The sequence below is a fragment of the Phyllobates terribilis genome, unplaced genomic scaffold (assembly GCF_046119375.1).
Source record: "Phyllobates terribilis strain yellow unplaced genomic scaffold, ASM4611937v1 Scaffold_3617__1_contigs__length_73917, whole genome shotgun sequence".
In the NCBI taxonomy this organism is placed as follows: domain Eukaryota; kingdom Metazoa; phylum Chordata; class Amphibia; order Anura; family Dendrobatidae; genus Phyllobates; species Phyllobates terribilis.
The window spans coordinates 55,336-73,918 of NW_027366370.1; the positions used below are offsets into that span (position 1 = coordinate 55,336).

General features: G+C 62.6%; 17 non-coding genes and 1 pseudogene across 17 annotated transcripts; all 18 read right to left on the minus strand.

Moving 5' to 3' along the window:
- Positions 1-147: 147 nt before the first annotated feature.
- On the minus strand, positions 148-311 carry LOC141248231 (U1 spliceosomal RNA). The gene has a single exon (XR_012311475.1). It is a non-coding gene; the product is annotated as a U1 spliceosomal RNA (small nuclear RNA).
- A 915-nt stretch (positions 312-1,226) lies between these two features.
- LOC141248232 (U1 spliceosomal RNA) lies at positions 1,227-1,390 on the minus strand. Its single transcript, XR_012311476.1, has one exon. It is a non-coding gene; the product is annotated as a U1 spliceosomal RNA (small nuclear RNA).
- A 915-nt stretch (positions 1,391-2,305) lies between these two features.
- Positions 2,306-2,469, minus strand: LOC141248233 (U1 spliceosomal RNA). The gene has a single exon (XR_012311477.1). It is a non-coding gene; the product is annotated as a U1 spliceosomal RNA (small nuclear RNA).
- A 915-nt stretch (positions 2,470-3,384) lies between these two features.
- On the minus strand, positions 3,385-3,548 carry LOC141248234 (U1 spliceosomal RNA). Its single transcript, XR_012311478.1, has one exon. It is a non-coding gene; the product is annotated as a U1 spliceosomal RNA (small nuclear RNA).
- A 915-nt stretch (positions 3,549-4,463) lies between these two features.
- On the minus strand, positions 4,464-4,627 carry LOC141248251 (U1 spliceosomal RNA). The gene has a single exon (XR_012311494.1). It is a non-coding gene; the product is annotated as a U1 spliceosomal RNA (small nuclear RNA).
- Positions 4,628-5,542: 915 nt separating this feature from the next.
- Positions 5,543-5,706, minus strand: LOC141248235 (U1 spliceosomal RNA). Its single transcript, XR_012311479.1, has one exon. It is a non-coding gene; the product is annotated as a U1 spliceosomal RNA (small nuclear RNA).
- A 915-nt stretch (positions 5,707-6,621) lies between these two features.
- On the minus strand, positions 6,622-6,785 carry LOC141248237 (U1 spliceosomal RNA). Its single transcript, XR_012311481.1, has one exon. It is a non-coding gene; the product is annotated as a U1 spliceosomal RNA (small nuclear RNA).
- A 915-nt stretch (positions 6,786-7,700) lies between these two features.
- Positions 7,701-7,864, minus strand: LOC141248238 (U1 spliceosomal RNA). The gene has a single exon (XR_012311482.1). It is a non-coding gene; the product is annotated as a U1 spliceosomal RNA (small nuclear RNA).
- Positions 7,865-8,779: 915 nt separating this feature from the next.
- On the minus strand, positions 8,780-8,943 carry LOC141248239 (U1 spliceosomal RNA). The gene has a single exon (XR_012311483.1). It is a non-coding gene; the product is annotated as a U1 spliceosomal RNA (small nuclear RNA).
- Positions 8,944-9,858: 915 nt separating this feature from the next.
- Positions 9,859-10,022, minus strand: LOC141248240 (U1 spliceosomal RNA). The gene has a single exon (XR_012311484.1). It is a non-coding gene; the product is annotated as a U1 spliceosomal RNA (small nuclear RNA).
- Positions 10,023-10,937: 915 nt separating this feature from the next.
- LOC141248241 (U1 spliceosomal RNA) lies at positions 10,938-11,101 on the minus strand. Its single transcript, XR_012311485.1, has one exon. It is a non-coding gene; the product is annotated as a U1 spliceosomal RNA (small nuclear RNA).
- Positions 11,102-12,016: 915 nt separating this feature from the next.
- Positions 12,017-12,180, minus strand: LOC141248242 (U1 spliceosomal RNA). Its single transcript, XR_012311486.1, has one exon. It is a non-coding gene; the product is annotated as a U1 spliceosomal RNA (small nuclear RNA).
- Positions 12,181-13,095: 915 nt separating this feature from the next.
- Positions 13,096-13,259, minus strand: LOC141248243 (U1 spliceosomal RNA). The gene has a single exon (XR_012311487.1). It is a non-coding gene; the product is annotated as a U1 spliceosomal RNA (small nuclear RNA).
- Positions 13,260-14,174: 915 nt separating this feature from the next.
- Positions 14,175-14,338, minus strand: LOC141248244 (U1 spliceosomal RNA). The gene has a single exon (XR_012311488.1). It is a non-coding gene; the product is annotated as a U1 spliceosomal RNA (small nuclear RNA).
- A 915-nt stretch (positions 14,339-15,253) lies between these two features.
- LOC141248245 (U1 spliceosomal RNA) lies at positions 15,254-15,417 on the minus strand. The gene has a single exon (XR_012311489.1). It is a non-coding gene; the product is annotated as a U1 spliceosomal RNA (small nuclear RNA).
- A 915-nt stretch (positions 15,418-16,332) lies between these two features.
- LOC141248246 (U1 spliceosomal RNA) lies at positions 16,333-16,496 on the minus strand. Its single transcript, XR_012311490.1, has one exon. It is a non-coding gene; the product is annotated as a U1 spliceosomal RNA (small nuclear RNA).
- A 915-nt stretch (positions 16,497-17,411) lies between these two features.
- LOC141248248 (U1 spliceosomal RNA) lies at positions 17,412-17,575 on the minus strand. The gene has a single exon (XR_012311492.1). It is a non-coding gene; the product is annotated as a U1 spliceosomal RNA (small nuclear RNA).
- A 915-nt stretch (positions 17,576-18,490) lies between these two features.
- LOC141248252 (U1 spliceosomal RNA) lies at positions 18,491-18,583 on the minus strand (annotated as a pseudogene; the record flags this gene model as incomplete).

Here is an 18,583-nt window from a genome sequence, read left to right on the forward strand (position 1 = left end):
ACAAAGAAGCAAGCAACTCGTCCCTTCTTAGCCAGGGCAGGGAGAAGGTGGCGGCGTAGGCCCACAAGGGGGAGCCAAAGGCCACGTCCACCTCTCCGAGCTTCTCATCATTCCCAAAGCACTGTTCTGTCATTGACTGGAGGAAATCAGGGGAAAGCGCGAACGCAGTCCCCCACTACCACAAATTATGCAGTCGAGTTTCCCGCATTTGGGGAAATCGCAGGGGTCAGCACACCCGGAGTGCAATGGATGAGCCTCACCCTGGGAGAACCACCTTAGTGATCATGGTATCTCCCCTGCCAGGTAAGTATGAGTTGGAGCCCGCCGGGCCGACGAGCGCCCCTCTGGCGCAGCCCCCCAGCATCGCGGAGTCTCGTGCACCAAAAGTAAGGGGTGGTGTGGCCCGGCGGCGCCTGCACGGACGCTCCCCGAGTGGGTGACGCCGGGCGCTCAAGGCGCAGCTGACGCCCCGTCCGTCCCCCAGAGGGCAGGCCGAGCTCAAGCGGAAAACCGTCCAAGATGCACAGCAGCAGCAGCCTGATCATTTGCATATAGGGGCGGCTGCTCCCAAGCACTACGTCGCTGCGGCCGGGAACAGGCAGGCAGCTAGAGCTCTGCAGCTGCCACCCTCTGCTGGCACCCTGTCGTGACTCACTCAGCTGCGGCCAGGAGGACGCACGGTGGAGGAGGCTCAAGGGCAGGCCCAGCAGCTGCTTCGGGTCGACCGACCGAACGGCAGACAGCTGTGCACCGGCGGGCCACTCACAACTCCAGCTCCGGCCGCGAGATGGGGACGCTGCAAGTGGCCACCCTTGAGCGTGCCTGCGCAGGAGGAGGCTTTCGGCCGCTCGCGCTCTCCCTGGAACACGGCGTTGCCTCGTGTGCTCCAAAGCATGCCTTTGGTTCGCTGCAAATCCAGCATGTTGGGGCGCTAGTCCCGACACCTGCAGAAGAGCAGAGGGAGCCATGTCGTCACCAAGTGAATGAGATGCAAACGAGCAGATCAATCCCCAGCAGCAGGCAGGGGGCGCCAAGTCCAACAAACAAAGCACAAAGCAAAGGCAAAAGGCCCCAAGCCAACAAAGAAGCAAGCAACTCGTCCCTTCTTAGCCAGGGCAGGGAGAAGGTGGCGGCGTAGGCCCACAAGGGGGAGCCAAAGGCCACGTCCACCTCTCCGAGCTTCTCATCATTCCCAAAGCACTGTTCTGTCATTGACTGGAGGAAATCAGGGGAAAGCGCGAACGCAGTCCCCCACTACCACAAATTATGCAGTCGAGTTTCCCGCATTTGGGGAAATCGCAGGGGTCAGCACACCCGGAGTGCAATGGATGAGCCTCACCCTGGGAGAACCACCTTAGTGATCATGGTATCTCCCCTGCCAGGTAAGTATGAGTTGGAGCCCGCCGGGCCGACGAGCGCCCCTCTGGCGCAGCCCCCCAGCATCGCGGAGTCTCGTGCACCAAAAGTAAGGGGTGGTGTGGCCCGGCGGCGCCTGCACGGACGCTCCCCGAGTGGGTGACGCCGGGCGCTCAAGGCGCAGCTGACGCCCCGTCCGTCCCCCAGAGGGCAGGCCGAGCTCAAGCGGAAAACCGTCCAAGATGCACAGCAGCAGCAGCCTGATCATTTGCATATAGGGGCGGCTGCTCCCAAGCACTACGTCGCTGCGGCCGGGAACAGGCAGGCAGCTAGAGCTCTGCAGCTGCCACCCTCTGCTGGCACCCTGTCGTGACTCACTCAGCTGCGGCCAGGAGGACGCACGGTGGAGGAGGCTCAAGGGCAGGCCCAGCAGCTGCTTCGGGTCGACCGACCGAACGGCAGACAGCTGTGCACCGGCGGGCCACTCACAACTCCAGCTCCGGCCGCGAGATGGGGACGCTGCAAGTGGCCACCCTTGAGCGTGCCTGCGCAGGAGGAGGCTTTCGGCCGCTCGCGCTCTCCCTGGAACACGGCGTTGCCTCGTGTGCTCCAAAGCATGCCTTTGGTTCGCTGCAAATCCAGCATGTTGGGGCGCTAGTCCCGACACCTGCAGAAGAGCAGAGGGAGCCATGTCGTCACCAAGTGAATGAGATGCAAACGAGCAGATCAATCCCCAGCAGCAGGCAGGGGGCGCCAAGTCCAACAAACAAAGCACAAAGCAAAGGCAAAAGGCCCCAAGCCAACAAAGAAGCAAGCAACTCGTCCCTTCTTAGCCAGGGCAGGGAGAAGGTGGCGGCGTAGGCCCACAAGGGGGAGCCAAAGGCCACGTCCACCTCTCCGAGCTTCTCATCATTCCCAAAGCACTGTTCTGTCATTGACTGGAGGAAATCAGGGGAAAGCGCGAACGCAGTCCCCCACTACCACAAATTATGCAGTCGAGTTTCCCGCATTTGGGGAAATCGCAGGGGTCAGCACACCCGGAGTGCAATGGATGAGCCTCACCCTGGGAGAACCACCTTAGTGATCATGGTATCTCCCCTGCCAGGTAAGTATGAGTTGGAGCCCGCCGGGCCGACGAGCGCCCCTCTGGCGCAGCCCCCCAGCATCGCGGAGTCTCGTGCACCAAAAGTAAGGGGTGGTGTGGCCCGGCGGCGCCTGCACGGACGCTCCCCGAGTGGGTGACGCCGGGCGCTCAAGGCGCAGCTGACGCCCCGTCCGTCCCCCAGAGGGCAGGCCGAGCTCAAGCGGAAAACCGTCCAAGATGCACAGCAGCAGCAGCCTGATCATTTGCATATAGGGGCGGCTGCTCCCAAGCACTACGTCGCTGCGGCCGGGAACAGGCAGGCAGCTAGAGCTCTGCAGCTGCCACCCTCTGCTGGCACCCTGTCGTGACTCACTCAGCTGCGGCCAGGAGGACGCACGGTGGAGGAGGCTCAAGGGCAGGCCCAGCAGCTGCTTCGGGTCGACCGACCGAACGGCAGACAGCTGTGCACCGGCGGGCCACTCACAACTCCAGCTCCGGCCGCGAGATGGGGACGCTGCAAGTGGCCACCCTTGAGCGTGCCTGCGCAGGAGGAGGCTTTCGGCCGCTCGCGCTCTCCCTGGAACACGGCGTTGCCTCGTGTGCTCCAAAGCATGCCTTTGGTTCGCTGCAAATCCAGCATGTTGGGGCGCTAGTCCCGACACCTGCAGAAGAGCAGAGGGAGCCATGTCGTCACCAAGTGAATGAGATGCAAACGAGCAGATCAATCCCCAGCAGCAGGCAGGGGGCGCCAAGTCCAACAAACAAAGCACAAAGCAAAGGCAAAAGGCCCCAAGCCAACAAAGAAGCAAGCAACTCGTCCCTTCTTAGCCAGGGCAGGGAGAAGGTGGCGGCGTAGGCCCACAAGGGGGAGCCAAAGGCCACGTCCACCTCTCCGAGCTTCTCATCATTCCCAAAGCACTGTTCTGTCATTGACTGGAGGAAATCAGGGGAAAGCGCGAACGCAGTCCCCCACTACCACAAATTATGCAGTCGAGTTTCCCGCATTTGGGGAAATCGCAGGGGTCAGCACACCCGGAGTGCAATGGATGAGCCTCACCCTGGGAGAACCACCTTAGTGATCATGGTATCTCCCCTGCCAGGTAAGTATGAGTTGGAGCCCGCCGGGCCGACGAGCGCCCCTCTGGCGCAGCCCCCCAGCATCGCGGAGTCTCGTGCACCAAAAGTAAGGGGTGGTGTGGCCCGGCGGCGCCTGCACGGACGCTCCCCGAGTGGGTGACGCCGGGCGCTCAAGGCGCAGCTGACGCCCCGTCCGTCCCCCAGAGGGCAGGCCGAGCTCAAGCGGAAAACCGTCCAAGATGCACAGCAGCAGCAGCCTGATCATTTGCATATAGGGGCGGCTGCTCCCAAGCACTACGTCGCTGCGGCCGGGAACAGGCAGGCAGCTAGAGCTCTGCAGCTGCCACCCTCTGCTGGCACCCTGTCGTGACTCACTCAGCTGCGGCCAGGAGGACGCACGGTGGAGGAGGCTCAAGGGCAGGCCCAGCAGCTGCTTCGGGTCGACCGACCGAACGGCAGACAGCTGTGCACCGGCGGGCCACTCACAACTCCAGCTCCGGCCGCGAGATGGGGACGCTGCAAGTGGCCACCCTTGAGCGTGCCTGCGCAGGAGGAGGCTTTCGGCCGCTCGCGCTCTCCCTGGAACACGGCGTTGCCTCGTGTGCTCCAAAGCATGCCTTTGGTTCGCTGCAAATCCAGCATGTTGGGGCGCTAGTCCCGACACCTGCAGAAGAGCAGAGGGAGCCATGTCGTCACCAAGTGAATGAGATGCAAACGAGCAGATCAATCCCCAGCAGCAGGCAGGGGGCGCCAAGTCCAACAAACAAAGCACAAAGCAAAGGCAAAAGGCCCCAAGCCAACAAAGAAGCAAGCAACTCGTCCCTTCTTAGCCAGGGCAGGGAGAAGGTGGCGGCGTAGGCCCACAAGGGGGAGCCAAAGGCCACGTCCACCTCTCCGAGCTTCTCATCATTCCCAAAGCACTGTTCTGTCATTGACTGGAGGAAATCAGGGGAAAGCGCGAACGCAGTCCCCCACTACCACAAATTATGCAGTCGAGTTTCCCGCATTTGGGGAAATCGCAGGGGTCAGCACACCTGGAGTGCAATGGATGAGCCTCACCCTGGGAGAACCACCTTAGTGATCATGGTATCTCCCCTGCCAGGTAAGTATGAGTTGGAGCCCGCCGGGCCGACGAGCGCCCCTCTGGCGCAGCCCCCCAGCATCGCGGAGTCTCGTGCACCAAAAGTAAGGGGTGGTGTGGCCCGGCGGCGCCTGCACGGACGCTCCCCGAGTGGGTGACGCCGGGCGCTCAAGGCGCAGCTGACGCCCCGTCCGTCCCCCAGAGGGCAGGCCGAGCTCAAGCGGAAAACCGTCCAAGATGCACAGCAGCAGCAGCCTGATCATTTGCATATAGGGGCGGCTGCTCCCAAGCACTACGTCGCTGCGGCCGGGAACAGGCAGGCAGCTAGAGCTCTGCAGCTGCCACCCTCTGCTGGCACCCTGTCGTGACTCACTCAGCTGCGGCCAGGAGGACGCACGGTGGAGGAGGCTCAAGGGCAGGCCCAGCAGCTGCTTCGGGTCGACCGACCGAACGGCAGACAGCTGTGCACCGGCGGGCCACTCACAACTCCAGCTCCGGCCGCGAGATGGGGACGCTGCAAGTGGCCACCCTTGAGCGTGCCTGCGCAGGAGGAGGCTTTCGGCCGCTCGCGCTCTCCCTGGAACACGGCGTTGCCTCGTGTGCTCCAAAGCATGCCTTTGGTTCGCTGCAAATCCAGCATGTTGGGGCGCTAGTCCCGACACCTGCAGAAGAGCAGAGGGAGCCATGTCGTCACCAAGTGAATGAGATGCAAACGAGCAGATCAATCCCCAGCAGCAGGCAGGGGGCGCCAAGTCCAACAAACAAAGCACAAAGCAAAGGCAAAAGGCCCCAAGCCAACAAAGAAGCAAGCAACTCGTCCCTTCTTAGCCAGGGCAGGGAGAAGGTGGCGGCGTAGGCCCACAAGGGGGAGCCAAAGGCCACGTCCACCTCTCCGAGCTTCTCATCATTCCCAAAGCACTGTTCTGTCATTGACTGGAGGAAATCAGGGGAAAGCGCGAACGCAGTCCCCCACTACCACAAATTATGCAGTCGAGTTTCCCGCATTTGGGGAAATCGCAGGGGTCAGCACACCCGGAGTGCAATGGATGAGCCTCACCCTGGGAGAACCACCTTAGTGATCATGGTATCTCCCCTGCCAGGTAAGTATGAGTTGGAGCCCGCCGGGCCGACGAGCGCCCCTCTGGCGCAGCCCCCCAGCATCGCGGAGTCTCGTGCACCAAAAGTAAGGGGTGGTGTGGCCCGGCGGCGCCTGCACGGACGCTCCCCGAGTGGGTGACGCCGGGCGCTCAAGGCGCAGCTGACGCCCCGTCCGTCCCCCAGAGGGCAGGCCGAGCTCAAGCGGAAAACCGTCCAAGATGCACAGCAGCAGCAGCCTGATCATTTGCATATAGGGGCGGCTGCTCCCAAGCACTACGTCGCTGCGGCCGGGAACAGGCAGGCAGCTAGAGCTCTGCAGCTGCCACCCTCTGCTGGCACCCTGTCGTGACTCACTCAGCTGCGGCCAGGAGGACGCACGGTGGAGGAGGCTCAAGGGCAGGCCCAGCAGCTGCTTCGGGTCGACCGACCGAACGGCAGACAGCTGTGCACCGGCGGGCCACTCACAACTCCAGCTCCGGCCGCGAGATGGGGACGCTGCAAGTGGCCACCCTTGAGCGTGCCTGCGCAGGAGGAGGCTTTCGGCCGCTCGCGCTCTCCCTGGAACACGGCGTTGCCTCGTGTGCTCCAAAGCATGCCTTTGGTTCGCTGCAAATCCAGCATGTTGGGGCGCTAGTCCCGACACCTGCAGAAGAGCAGAGGGAGCCATGTCGTCACCAAGTGAATGAGATGCAAACGAGCAGATCAATCCCCAGCAGCAGGCAGGGGGCGCCAAGTCCAACAAACAAAGCACAAAGCAAAGGCAAAAGGCCCCAAGCCAACAAAGAAGCAAGCAACTCGTCCCTTCTTAGCCAGGGCAGGGAGAAGGTGGCGGCGTAGGCCCACAAGGGGGAGCCAAAGGCCACGTCCACCTCTCCGAGCTTCTCATCATTCCCAAAGCACTGTTCTGTCATTGACTGGAGGAAATCAGGGGAAAGCGCGAACGCAGTCCCCCACTACCACAAATTATGCAGTCGAGTTTCCCGCATTTGGGGAAATCGCAGGGGTCAGCACACCCGGAGTGCAATGGATGAGCCTCACCCTGGGAGAACCACCTTAGTGATCATGGTATCTCCCCTGCCAGGTAAGTATGAGTTGGAGCCCGCCGGGCCGACGAGCGCCCCTCTGGCGCAGCCCCCCAGCATCGCGGAGTCTCGTGCACCAAAAGTAAGGGGTGGTGTGGCCCGGCGGCGCCTGCACGGACGCTCCCCGAGTGGGTGACGCCGGGCGCTCAAGGCGCAGCTGACGCCCCGTCCGTCCCCCAGAGGGCAGGCCGAGCTCAAGCGGAAAACCGTCCAAGATGCACAGCAGCAGCAGCCTGATCATTTGCATATAGGGGCGGCTGCTCCCAAGCACTACGTCGCTGCGGCCGGGAACAGGCAGGCAGCTAGAGCTCTGCAGCTGCCACCCTCTGCTGGCACCCTGTCGTGACTCACTCAGCTGCGGCCAGGAGGACGCACGGTGGAGGAGGCTCAAGGGCAGGCCCAGCAGCTGCTTCGGGTCGACCGACCGAACGGCAGACAGCTGTGCACCGGCGGGCCACTCACAACTCCAGCTCCGGCCGCGAGATGGGGACGCTGCAAGTGGCCACCCTTGAGCGTGCCTGCGCAGGAGGAGGCTTTCGGCCGCTCGCGCTCTCCCTGGAACACGGCGTTGCCTCGTGTGCTCCAAAGCATGCCTTTGGTTCGCTGCAAATCCAGCATGTTGGGGCGCTAGTCCCGACACCTGCAGAAGAGCAGAGGGAGCCATGTCGTCACCAAGTGAATGAGATGCAAACGAGCAGATCAATCCCCAGCAGCAGGCAGGGGGCGCCAAGTCCAACAAACAAAGCACAAAGCAAAGGCAAAAGGCCCCAAGCCAACAAAGAAGCAAGCAACTCGTCCCTTCTTAGCCAGGGCAGGGAGAAGGTGGCGGCGTAGGCCCACAAGGGGGAGCCAAAGGCCACGTCCACCTCTCCGAGCTTCTCATCATTCCCAAAGCACTGTTCTGTCATTGACTGGAGGAAATCAGGGGAAAGCGCGAACGCAGTCCCCCACTACCACAAATTATGCAGTCGAGTTTCCCGCATTTGGGGAAATCGCAGGGGTCAGCACACCCGGAGTGCAATGGATGAGCCTCACCCTGGGAGAACCACCTTAGTGATCATGGTATCTCCCCTGCCAGGTAAGTATGAGTTGGAGCCCGCCGGGCCGACGAGCGCCCCTCTGGCGCAGCCCCCCAGCATCGCGGAGTCTCGTGCACCAAAAGTAAGGGGTGGTGTGGCCCGGCGGCGCCTGCACGGACGCTCCCCGAGTGGGTGACGCCGGGCGCTCAAGGCGCAGCTGACGCCCCGTCCGTCCCCCAGAGGGCAGGCCGAGCTCAAGCGGAAAACCGTCCAAGATGCACAGCAGCAGCAGCCTGATCATTTGCATATAGGGGCGGCTGCTCCCAAGCACTACGTCGCTGCGGCCGGGAACAGGCAGGCAGCTAGAGCTCTGCAGCTGCCACCCTCTGCTGGCACCCTGTCGTGACTCACTCAGCTGCGGCCAGGAGGACGCACGGTGGAGGAGGCTCAAGGGCAGGCCCAGCAGCTGCTTCGGGTCGACCGACCGAACGGCAGACAGCTGTGCACCGGCGGGCCACTCACAACTCCAGCTCCGGCCGCGAGATGGGGACGCTGCAAGTGGCCACCCTTGAGCGTGCCTGCGCAGGAGGAGGCTTTCGGCCGCTCGCGCTCTCCCTGGAACACGGCGTTGCCTCGTGTGCTCCAAAGCATGCCTTTGGTTCGCTGCAAATCCAGCATGTTGGGGCGCTAGTCCCGACACCTGCAGAAGAGCAGAGGGAGCCATGTCGTCACCAAGTGAATGAGATGCAAACGAGCAGATCAATCCCCAGCAGCAGGCAGGGGGCGCCAAGTCCAACAAACAAAGCACAAAGCAAAGGCAAAAGGCCCCAAGCCAACAAAGAAGCAAGCAACTCGTCCCTTCTTAGCCAGGGCAGGGAGAAGGTGGCGGCGTAGGCCCACAAGGGGGAGCCAAAGGCCACGTCCACCTCTCCGAGCTTCTCATCATTCCCAAAGCACTGTTCTGTCATTGACTGGAGGAAATCAGGGGAAAGCGCGAACGCAGTCCCCCACTACCACAAATTATGCAGTCGAGTTTCCCGCATTTGGGGAAATCGCAGGGGTCAGCACACCCGGAGTGCAATGGATGAGCCTCACCCTGGGAGAACCACCTTAGTGATCATGGTATCTCCCCTGCCAGGTAAGTATGAGTTGGAGCCCGCCGGGCCGACGAGCGCCCCTCTGGCGCAGCCCCCCAGCATCGCGGAGTCTCGTGCACCAAAAGTAAGGGGTGGTGTGGCCCGGCGGCGCCTGCACGGACGCTCCCCGAGTGGGTGACGCCGGGCGCTCAAGGCGCAGCTGACGCCCCGTCCGTCCCCCAGAGGGCAGGCCGAGCTCAAGCGGAAAACCGTCCAAGATGCACAGCAGCAGCAGCCTGATCATTTGCATATAGGGGCGGCTGCTCCCAAGCACTACGTCGCTGCGGCCGGGAACAGGCAGGCAGCTAGAGCTCTGCAGCTGCCACCCTCTGCTGGCACCCTGTCGTGACTCACTCAGCTGCGGCCAGGAGGACGCACGGTGGAGGAGGCTCAAGGGCAGGCCCAGCAGCTGCTTCGGGTCGACCGACCGAACGGCAGACAGCTGTGCACCGGCGGGCCACTCACAACTCCAGCTCCGGCCGCGAGATGGGGACGCTGCAAGTGGCCACCCTTGAGCGTGCCTGCGCAGGAGGAGGCTTTCGGCCGCTCGCGCTCTCCCTGGAACACGGCGTTGCCTCGTGTGCTCCAAAGCATGCCTTTGGTTCGCTGCAAATCCAGCATGTTGGGGCGCTAGTCCCGACACCTGCAGAAGAGCAGAGGGAGCCATGTCGTCACCAAGTGAATGAGATGCAAACGAGCAGATCAATCCCCAGCAGCAGGCAGGGGGCGCCAAGTCCAACAAACAAAGCACAAAGCAAAGGCAAAAGGCCCCAAGCCAACAAAGAAGCAAGCAACTCGTCCCTTCTTAGCCAGGGCAGGGAGAAGGTGGCGGCGTAGGCCCACAAGGGGGAGCCAAAGGCCACGTCCACCTCTCCGAGCTTCTCATCATTCCCAAAGCACTGTTCTGTCATTGACTGGAGGAAATCAGGGGAAAGCGCGAACGCAGTCCCCCACTACCACAAATTATGCAGTCGAGTTTCCCGCATTTGGGGAAATCGCAGGGGTCAGCACACCCGGAGTGCAATGGATGAGCCTCACCCTGGGAGAACCACCTTAGTGATCATGGTATCTCCCCTGCCAGGTAAGTATGAGTTGGAGCCCGCCGGGCCGACGAGCGCCCCTCTGGCGCAGCCCCCCAGCATCGCGGAGTCTCGTGCACCAAAAGTAAGGGGTGGTGTGGCCCGGCGGCGCCTGCACGGACGCTCCCCGAGTGGGTGACGCCGGGCGCTCAAGGCGCAGCTGACGCCCCGTCCGTCCCCCAGAGGGCAGGCCGATCTCAAGCGGAAAACCGTCCAAGATGCACAGCAGCAGCAGCCTGATCATTTGCATATAGGGGCGGCTGCTCCCAAGCACTACGTCGCTGCGGCCGGGAACAGGCAGGCAGCTAGAGCTCTGCAGCTGCCACCCTCTGCTGGCACCCTGTCGTGACTCACTCAGCTGCGGCCAGGAGGACGCACGGTGGAGGAGGCTCAAGGGCAGGCCCAGCAGCTGCTTCGGGTCGACCGACCGAACGGCAGACAGCTGTGCACCGGCGGGCCACTCACAACTCCAGCTCCGGCCGCGAGATGGGGACGCTGCAAGTGGCCACCCTTGAGCGTGCCTGCGCAGGAGGAGGCTTTCGGCCGCTCGCGCTCTCCCTGGAACACGGCGTTGCCTCGTGTGCTCCAAAGCATGCCTTTGGTTCGCTGCAAATCCAGCATGTTGGGGCGCTAGTCCCGACACCTGCAGAAGAGCAGAGGGAGCCATGTCGTCACCAAGTGAATGAGATGCAAACGAGCAGATCAATCCCCAGCAGCAGGCAGGGGGCGCCAAGTCCAACAAACAAAGCACAAAGCAAAGGCAAAAGGCCCCAAGCCAACAAAGAAGCAAGCAACTCGTCCCTTCTTAGCCAGGGCAGGGAGAAGGTGGCGGCGTAGGCCCACAAGGGGGAGCCAAAGGCCACGTCCACCTCTCCGAGCTTCTCATCATTCCCAAAGCACTGTTCTGTCATTGACTGGAGGAAATCAGGGGAAAGCGCGAACGCAGTCCCCCACTACCACAAATTATGCAGTCGAGTTTCCCGCATTTGGGGAAATCGCAGGGGTCAGCACACCCGGAGTGCAATGGATGAGCCTCACCCTGGGAGAACCACCTTAGTGATCATGGTATCTCCCCTGCCAGGTAAGTATGAGTTGGAGCCCGCCGGGCCGACGAGCGCCCCTCTGGCGCAGCCCCCCAGCATCGCGGAGTCTCGTGCACCAAAAGTAAGGGGTGGTGTGGCCCGGCGGCGCCTGCACGGACGCTCCCCGAGTGGGTGACGCCGGGCGCTCAAGGCGCAGCTGACGCCCCGTCCGTCCCCCAGAGGGCAGGCCGAGCTCAAGCGGAAAACCGTCCAAGATGCACAGCAGCAGCAGCCTGATCATTTGCATATAGGGGCGGCTGCTCCCAAGCACTACGTCGCTGCGGCCGGGAACAGGCAGGCAGCTAGAGCTCTGCAGCTGCCACCCTCTGCTGGCACCCTGTCGTGACTCACTCAGCTGCGGCCAGGAGGACGCACGGTGGAGGAGGCTCAAGGGCAGGCCCAGCAGCTGCTTCGGGTCGACCGACCGAACGGCAGACAGCTGTGCACCGGCGGGCCACTCACAACTCCAGCTCCGGCCGCGAGATGGGGACGCTGCAAGTGGCCACCCTTGAGCGTGCCTGCGCAGGAGGAGGCTTTCGGCCGCTCGCGCTCTCCCTGGAACACGGCGTTGCCTCGTGTGCTCCAAAGCATGCCTTTGGTTCGCTGCAAATCCAGCATGTTGGGGCGCTAGTCCCGACACCTGCAGAAGAGCAGAGGGAGCCATGTCGTCACCAAGTGAATGAGATGCAAACGAGCAGATCAATCCCCAGCAGCAGGCAGGGGGCGCCAAGTCCAACAAACAAAGCACAAAGCAAAGGCAAAAGGCCCCAAGCCAACAAAGAAGCAAGCAACTCGTCCCTTCTTAGCCAGGGCAGGGAGAAGGTGGCGGCGTAGGCCCACAAGGGGGAGCCAAAGGCCACGTCCACCTCTCCGAGCTTCTCATCATTCCCAAAGCACTGTTCTGTCATTGACTGGAGGAAATCAGGGGAAAGCGCGAACGCAGTCCCCCACTACCACAAATTATGCAGTCGAGTTTCCCGCATTTGGGGAAATCGCAGGGGTCAGCACACCCGGAGTGCAATGGATGAGCCTCACCCTGGGAGAACCACCTTAGTGATCATGGTATCTCCCCTGCCAGGTAAGTATGAGTTGGAGCCCGCCGGGCCGACGAGCGCCCCTCTGGCGCAGCCCCCCAGCATCGCGGAGTCTCGTGCACCAAAAGTAAGGGGTGGTGTGGCCCGGCGGCGCCTGCACGGACGCTCCCCGAGTGGGTGACGCCGGGCGCTCAAGGCGCAGCTGACGCCCCGTCCGTCCCCCAGAGGGCAGGCCGAGCTCAAGCGGAAAACCGTCCAAGATGCACAGCAGCAGCAGCCTGATCATTTGCATATAGGGGCGGCTGCTCCCAAGCACTACGTCGCTGCGGCCGGGAACAGGCAGGCAGCTAGAGCTCTGCAGCTGCCACCCTCTGCTGGCACCCTGTCGTGACTCACTCAGCTGCGGCCAGGAGGACGCACGGTGGAGGAGGCTCAAGGGCAGGCCCAGCAGCTGCTTCGGGTCGACCGACCGAACGGCAGACAGCTGTGCACCGGCGGGCCACTCACAACTCCAGCTCCGGCCGCGAGATGGGGACGCTGCAAGTGGCCACCCTTGAGCGTGCCTGCGCAGGAGGAGGCTTTCGGCCGCTCGCGCTCTCCCTGGAACACGGCGTTGCCTCGTGTGCTCCAAAGCATGCCTTTGGTTCGCTGCAAATCCAGCATGTTGGGGCGCTAGTCCCGACACCTGCAGAAGAGCAGAGGGAGCCATGTCGTCACCAAGTGAATGAGATGCAAACGAGCAGATCAATCCCCAGCAGCAGGCAGGGGGCGCCAAGTCCAACAAACAAAGCACAAAGCAAAGGCAAAAGGCCCCAAGCCAACAAAGAAGCAAGCAACTCGTCCCTTCTTAGCCAGGGCAGGGAGAAGGTGGCGGCGTAGGCCCACAAGGGGGAGCCAAAGGCCACGTCCACCTCTCCGAGCTTCTCATCATTCCCAAAGCACTGTTCTGTCATTGACTGGAGGAAATCAGGGGAAAGCGCGAACGCAGTCCCCCACTACCACAAATTATGCAGTCGAGTTTCCCGCATTTGGGGAAATCGCAGGGGTCAGCACACCCGGAGTGCAATGGATGAGCCTCACCCTGGGAGAACCACCTTAGTGATCATGGTATCTCCCCTGCCAGGTAAGTATGAGTTGGAGCCCGCCGGGCCGACGAGCGCCCCTCTGGCGCAGCCCCCCAGCATCGCGGAGTCTCGTGCACCAAAAGTAAGGGGTGGTGTGGCCCGGCGGCGCCTGCACGGACGCTCCCCGAGTGGGTGACGCCGGGCGCTCAAGGCGCAGCTGACGCCCCGTCCGTCCCCCAGAGGGCAGGCCGAGCTCAAGCGGAAAACCGTCCAAGATGCACAGCAGCAGCAGCCTGATCATTTGCATATAGGGGCGGCTGCTCCCAAGCACTACGTCGCTGCGGCCGGGAACAGGCAGGCAGCTAGAGCTCTGCAGCTGCCACCCTCTGCTGGCACCCTGTCGTGACTCACTCAGCTGCGGCCAGGAGGACGCACGGTGGAGGAGGCTCAAGGGCAGGCCCAGCAGCTGCTTCGGGTCGACCGACCGAACGGCAGACAGCTGTGCACCGGCGGGCCACTCACAACTCCAGCTCCGGCCGCGAGATGGGGACGCTGCAAGTGGCCACCCTTGAGCGTGCCTGCGCAGGAGGAGGCTTTCGGCCGCTCGCGCTCTCCCTGGAACACGGCGTTGCCTCGTGTGCTCCAAAGCATGCCTTTGGTTCGCTGCAAATCCAGCATGTTGGGGCGCTAGTCCCGACACCTGCAGAAGAGCAGAGGGAGCCATGTCGTCACCAAGTGAATGAGATGCAAACGAGCAGATCAATCCCCAGCAGCAGGCAGGGGGCGCCAAGTCCAACAAACAAAGCACAAAGCAAAGGCAAAAGGCCCCAAGCCAACAAAGAAGCAAGCAACTCGTCCCTTCTTAGCCAGGGCAGGGAGAAGGTGGCGGCGTAGGCCCACAAGGGGGAGCCAAAGGCCACGTCCACCTCTCCGAGCTTCTCATCATTCCCAAAGCACTGTTCTGTCATTGACTGGAGGAAATCAGGGGAAAGCGCGAACGCAGTCCCCCACTACCACAAATTATGCAGTCGAGTTTCCCGCATTTGGGGAAATCGCAGGGGTCAGCACACCCGGAGTGCAATGGATGAGCCTCACCCTGGGAGAACCACCTTAGTGATCATGGTATCTCCCCTGCCAGGTAAGTATGAGTTGGAGCCCGCCGGGCCGACGAGCGCCCCTCTGGCGCAGCCCCCCAGCATCGCGGAGTCTCGTGCACCAAAAGTAAGGGGTGGTGTGGCCCGGCGGCGCCTGCACGGACGCTCCCCGAGTGGGTGACGCCGGGCGCTCAAGGCGCAGCTGACGCCCCGTCCGTCCCCCAGAGGGCAGGCCGAGCTCAAGCGGAAAACCGTCCAAGATGCACAGCAGCAGCAGCCTGATCATTTGCATATAGGGGCGGCTGCTCCCAAGCACTACGTCGCTGCGGCCGGGAACAGGCAGGCAGCTAGAGCTCTGCAGCTGCCACCCTCTGCTGGCACCCTGTCGTGACTCACTCAGCTGCGGCCAGGAGGACGCACGGTGGAGGAGGCTCAAGGGCAGGCCCAGCAGCTGCTTCGGGTCGACCGACCGAACGGCAGACAGCTGTGCACCGGCGGGCCACTCACAACTCCAGCTCCGGCCGCGAGATGGGGACGCTGCAAGTGGCCACCCTTGAGCGTGCCTGCGCAGGAGGAGGCTTTCGGCCGCTCGCGCTCTCCCTGGAACACGGCGTTGCCTCGTGTGCTCCAAAGCATGCCTTTGGTTCGCTGCAAATCCAGCATGTTGGGGCGCTAGTCCCGACACCTGCAGAAGAGCAGAGGGAGCCATGTCGTCACCAAGTGAATGAGATGCAAACGAGCAGATCAATCCCCAGCAGCAGGCAGGGGGCGCCAAGTCCAACAAACAAAGCACAAAGCAAAGGCAAAAGGCCCCAAGCCAACAAAGAAGCAAGCAACTCGTCCCTTCTTAGCCAGGGCAGGGAGAAGGTGGCGGCGTAGGCCCACAAGGGGGAGCCAAAGGCCACGTCCACCTCTCCGAGCTTCTCATCATTCCCAAAGCACTGTTCTGTCATTGACTGGAGGAAATCAGGGGAAAGCGCGAACGCAGTCCCCCACTACCACAAATTATGCAGTCGAGTTTCCCGCATTTGGGGAAATCGCAGGGGTCAGCACACCCGGAGTGCAATGGATGAGCCTCACCCTGGGAGAACCACCTTAGTGATCATGGTATCTCCCCTGCCAGGTAAGTATGAGTTGGAGCCCGCCGGGCCGACGAGCGCCCCTCTGGCGCAGCCCCCCAGCATCGCGGAGTCTCGTGCACCAAAAGTAAGGGGTGGTGTGGCCCGGCGGCGCCTGCACGGACGCTCCCCGAGTGGGTGACGCCGGGCGCTCAAGGCGCAGCTGACGCCCCGTCCGTCCCCCAGAGGGCAGGCCGAGCTCAAGCGGAAAACCGTCCAAGATGCACAGCAGCAGCAGCCTGATCATTTGCATATAGGGGCGGCTGCTCCCAAGCACTACGTCGCTGCGGCCGGGAACAGGCAGGCAGCTAGAGCTCTGCAGCTGCCACCCTCTGCTGGCACCCTGTCGTGACTCACTCAGCTGCGGCCAGGAGGACGCACGGTGGAGGAGGCTCAAGGGCAGGCCCAGCAGCTGCTTCGGGTCGACCGACCGAACGGCAGACAGCTGTGCACCGGCGGGCCACTCACAACTCCAGCTCCGGCCGCGAGATGGGGACGCTGCAAGTGGCCACCCTTGAGCGTGCCTGCGCAGGAGGAGGCTTTCGGCCGCTCGCGCTCTCCCTGGAACACGGCGTTGCCTCGTGTGCTCCAAAGCATGCCTTTGGTTCGCTGCAAATCCAGCATGTTGGGGCGCTAGTCCCGACACCTGCAGAAGAGCAGAGGGAGCCATGTCGTCACCAAGTGAATGAGATGCAAACGAGCAGATCAATCCCCAGCAGCAGGCAGGGGGCGCCAAGTCCAACAAACAAAGCACAAAGCAAAGGCAAAAGGCCCCAAGCCAACAAAGAAGCAAGCAACTCGTCCCTTCTTAGCCAGGGCAGGGAGAAGGTGGCGGCGTAGGCCCACAAGGGGGAGCCAAAGGCCACGTCCACCTCTCCGAGCTTCTCATCATTCCCAAAGCACTGTTCTGTCATTGACTGGAGGAAATCAGGGGAAAGCGCGAACGCAGTCCCCCACTACCACAAATTATGCAGTCGAGTTTCCCGCATTTGGGGAAATCGCAGGGGTCAGCACACCCGGAGTGCAATGGATGAGCCTCACCCTGGGAGAACCACCTTAGTGATCATGGTATCTCCCCTGCCAGGTAAGTATGAGTTGGAGCCCGCCGGGCCGACGAGCGCCCCTCTGGCGCAGCCCCCCAGCATCGCGGAGTCTCGTGCACCAAAAGTAAGGGGTGGTGTGGCCCGGCGGCGCCTGCACGGACGCTCCCCGAGTGGGTGACGCCGGGCGCTCAAGGCGCAGCTGACGCCCCGTCCGTCCCCCAGAGGGCAGGCCGAGCTCAAGCGGAAAACCGTCCAAGATGCACAGCAGCAGCAGCCTGATCATTTGCATATAGGGGCGGCTGCTCCCAAGCACTACGTCGCTGCGGCCGGGAACAGGCAGGCAGCTAGAGCTCTGCAGCTGCCACCCTCTGCTGGCACCCTGTCGTGACTCACTCAGCTGCGGCCAGGAGGACGCACGGTGGAGGAGGCTCAAGGGCAGGCCCAGCAGCTGCTTCGGGTCGACCGACCGAACGGCAGACAGCTGTGCACCGGCGGGCCACTCACAACTCCAGCTCCGGCCGCGAGATGGGGACGCTGCAAGTGGCCACCCTTGAGCGTGCCTGCGCAGGAGGAGGCTTTCGGCCGCTCGCGCTCTCCCTGGAACACGGCGTTGCCTCGTGTGCTCCAAAGCATGCCTTTGGTTCGCTGCAAATCCAGCATGTTGGGGCGCTAGTCCCGACACCTGCAGAAGAGCAGAGGGAGCCATGTCGTCACCAAGTGAATGAGATGCAAACGAGCAGATCAATCCCCAGCAGCAGGCAGGGGGCGCCAAGTCCAACAAACAAAGCACAAAGCAAAGGCAAAAGGCCCCAAGCCAACAAAGAAGCAAGCAACTCGTCCCTTCTTAGCCAGGGCAGGGAGAAGGTGGCGGCGTAGGCCCACAAGGGGGAGCCAAAGGCCACGTCCACCTCTCCGAGCTTCTCATCATTCCCAAAGCACTGTTCTGTCATTGACTGGAGGAAATCAGGGGAAAGCGCGAACGCAGTCCCCCACTACCACAAATTATGCAGTCGAGTTTCCCGCATTTGGGGAAATCGCAGGGGTCAGCACACCCGGAGTGCAATGGATGAGCCTCACCCTGGGAGAACCACCTTAGTGATCATGGTATCTCCCCTGCCAGGTAAGTATGAGTTGGAGCCCGCCGGGCCGACGAGCGCCCCTCTGGCGCAGCCCCCCAGCATCGCGGAGTCTCGTGCACCAAAAGTAAGGGGTGGTGTGGCCCGGCGGCGCCTGCACGGACGCTCCCCGAGTGGGTGACGCCGGGCGCTCAAGGCGCAGCTGACGCCCCGTCCGTCCCCCAGAGGGCAGGCCGAGCTCAAGCGGAAAACCGTCCAAGATGCACAGCAGCAGCAGCCTGATCATTTGCATATAGGGGCGGCTGCTCCCAAGCACTACGTCGCTGCGGCCGGGAACAGGCAGGCAGCTAGAGCTCTGCAGCTGCCACCCTCTGCTGGCACCCTGTCGTGACTCACTCAGCTGCGGCCAGGAGGACGCACGGTGGAGGAGGCTCAAGGGCAGGCCCAGCAGCTGCTTCGGGTCGACCGACCGAACGGCAGACAGCTGTGCACCGGCGGGCCACTCACAACTCCAGCTCCGGCCGCGAGATGGGGACGCTGCAAGTGGCCACCCTTGAGCGTGCCTGCGCAGGAGGAGGCTTTCGGCCGCTCGCGCTCTCCCTGGAACACGGCGTTGCCTCGTGTGCTCCAAAGCATGCCTTTGGTTCGCTGCAAATCCAGCATGTTGGGGCGCTAGTCCCGACACCTGCAGAAGAGCAGAGGGAGCCATGTCGTCACCAAGTGAATGAGATGCAAACGAGCAGATCAATCCCCAGCAGCAGGCAGGGGGCGCCAAGTCCAACAAACAAAGCACAAAGCAAAGGCAAAAGGCCCCAAGCCAACAAAGAAGCAAGCAACTCGTCCCTTCTTAGCCAGGGCAGGGAGAAGGTGGCGGCGTAGGCCCACAAGGGGGAGCCAAAGGCCACGTCCACCTCTCCGAGCTTCTCATCATTCCCAAAGCACTGTTCTGTCATTGACTGGAGGAAATCAGGGGAAAGCGCGAACGCAGTCCCCCACTACCACAAATTATGCAGTCGAGTTTCCCGCATTTGGGGAAATCGCAGGGGTCAGCACACCCGGA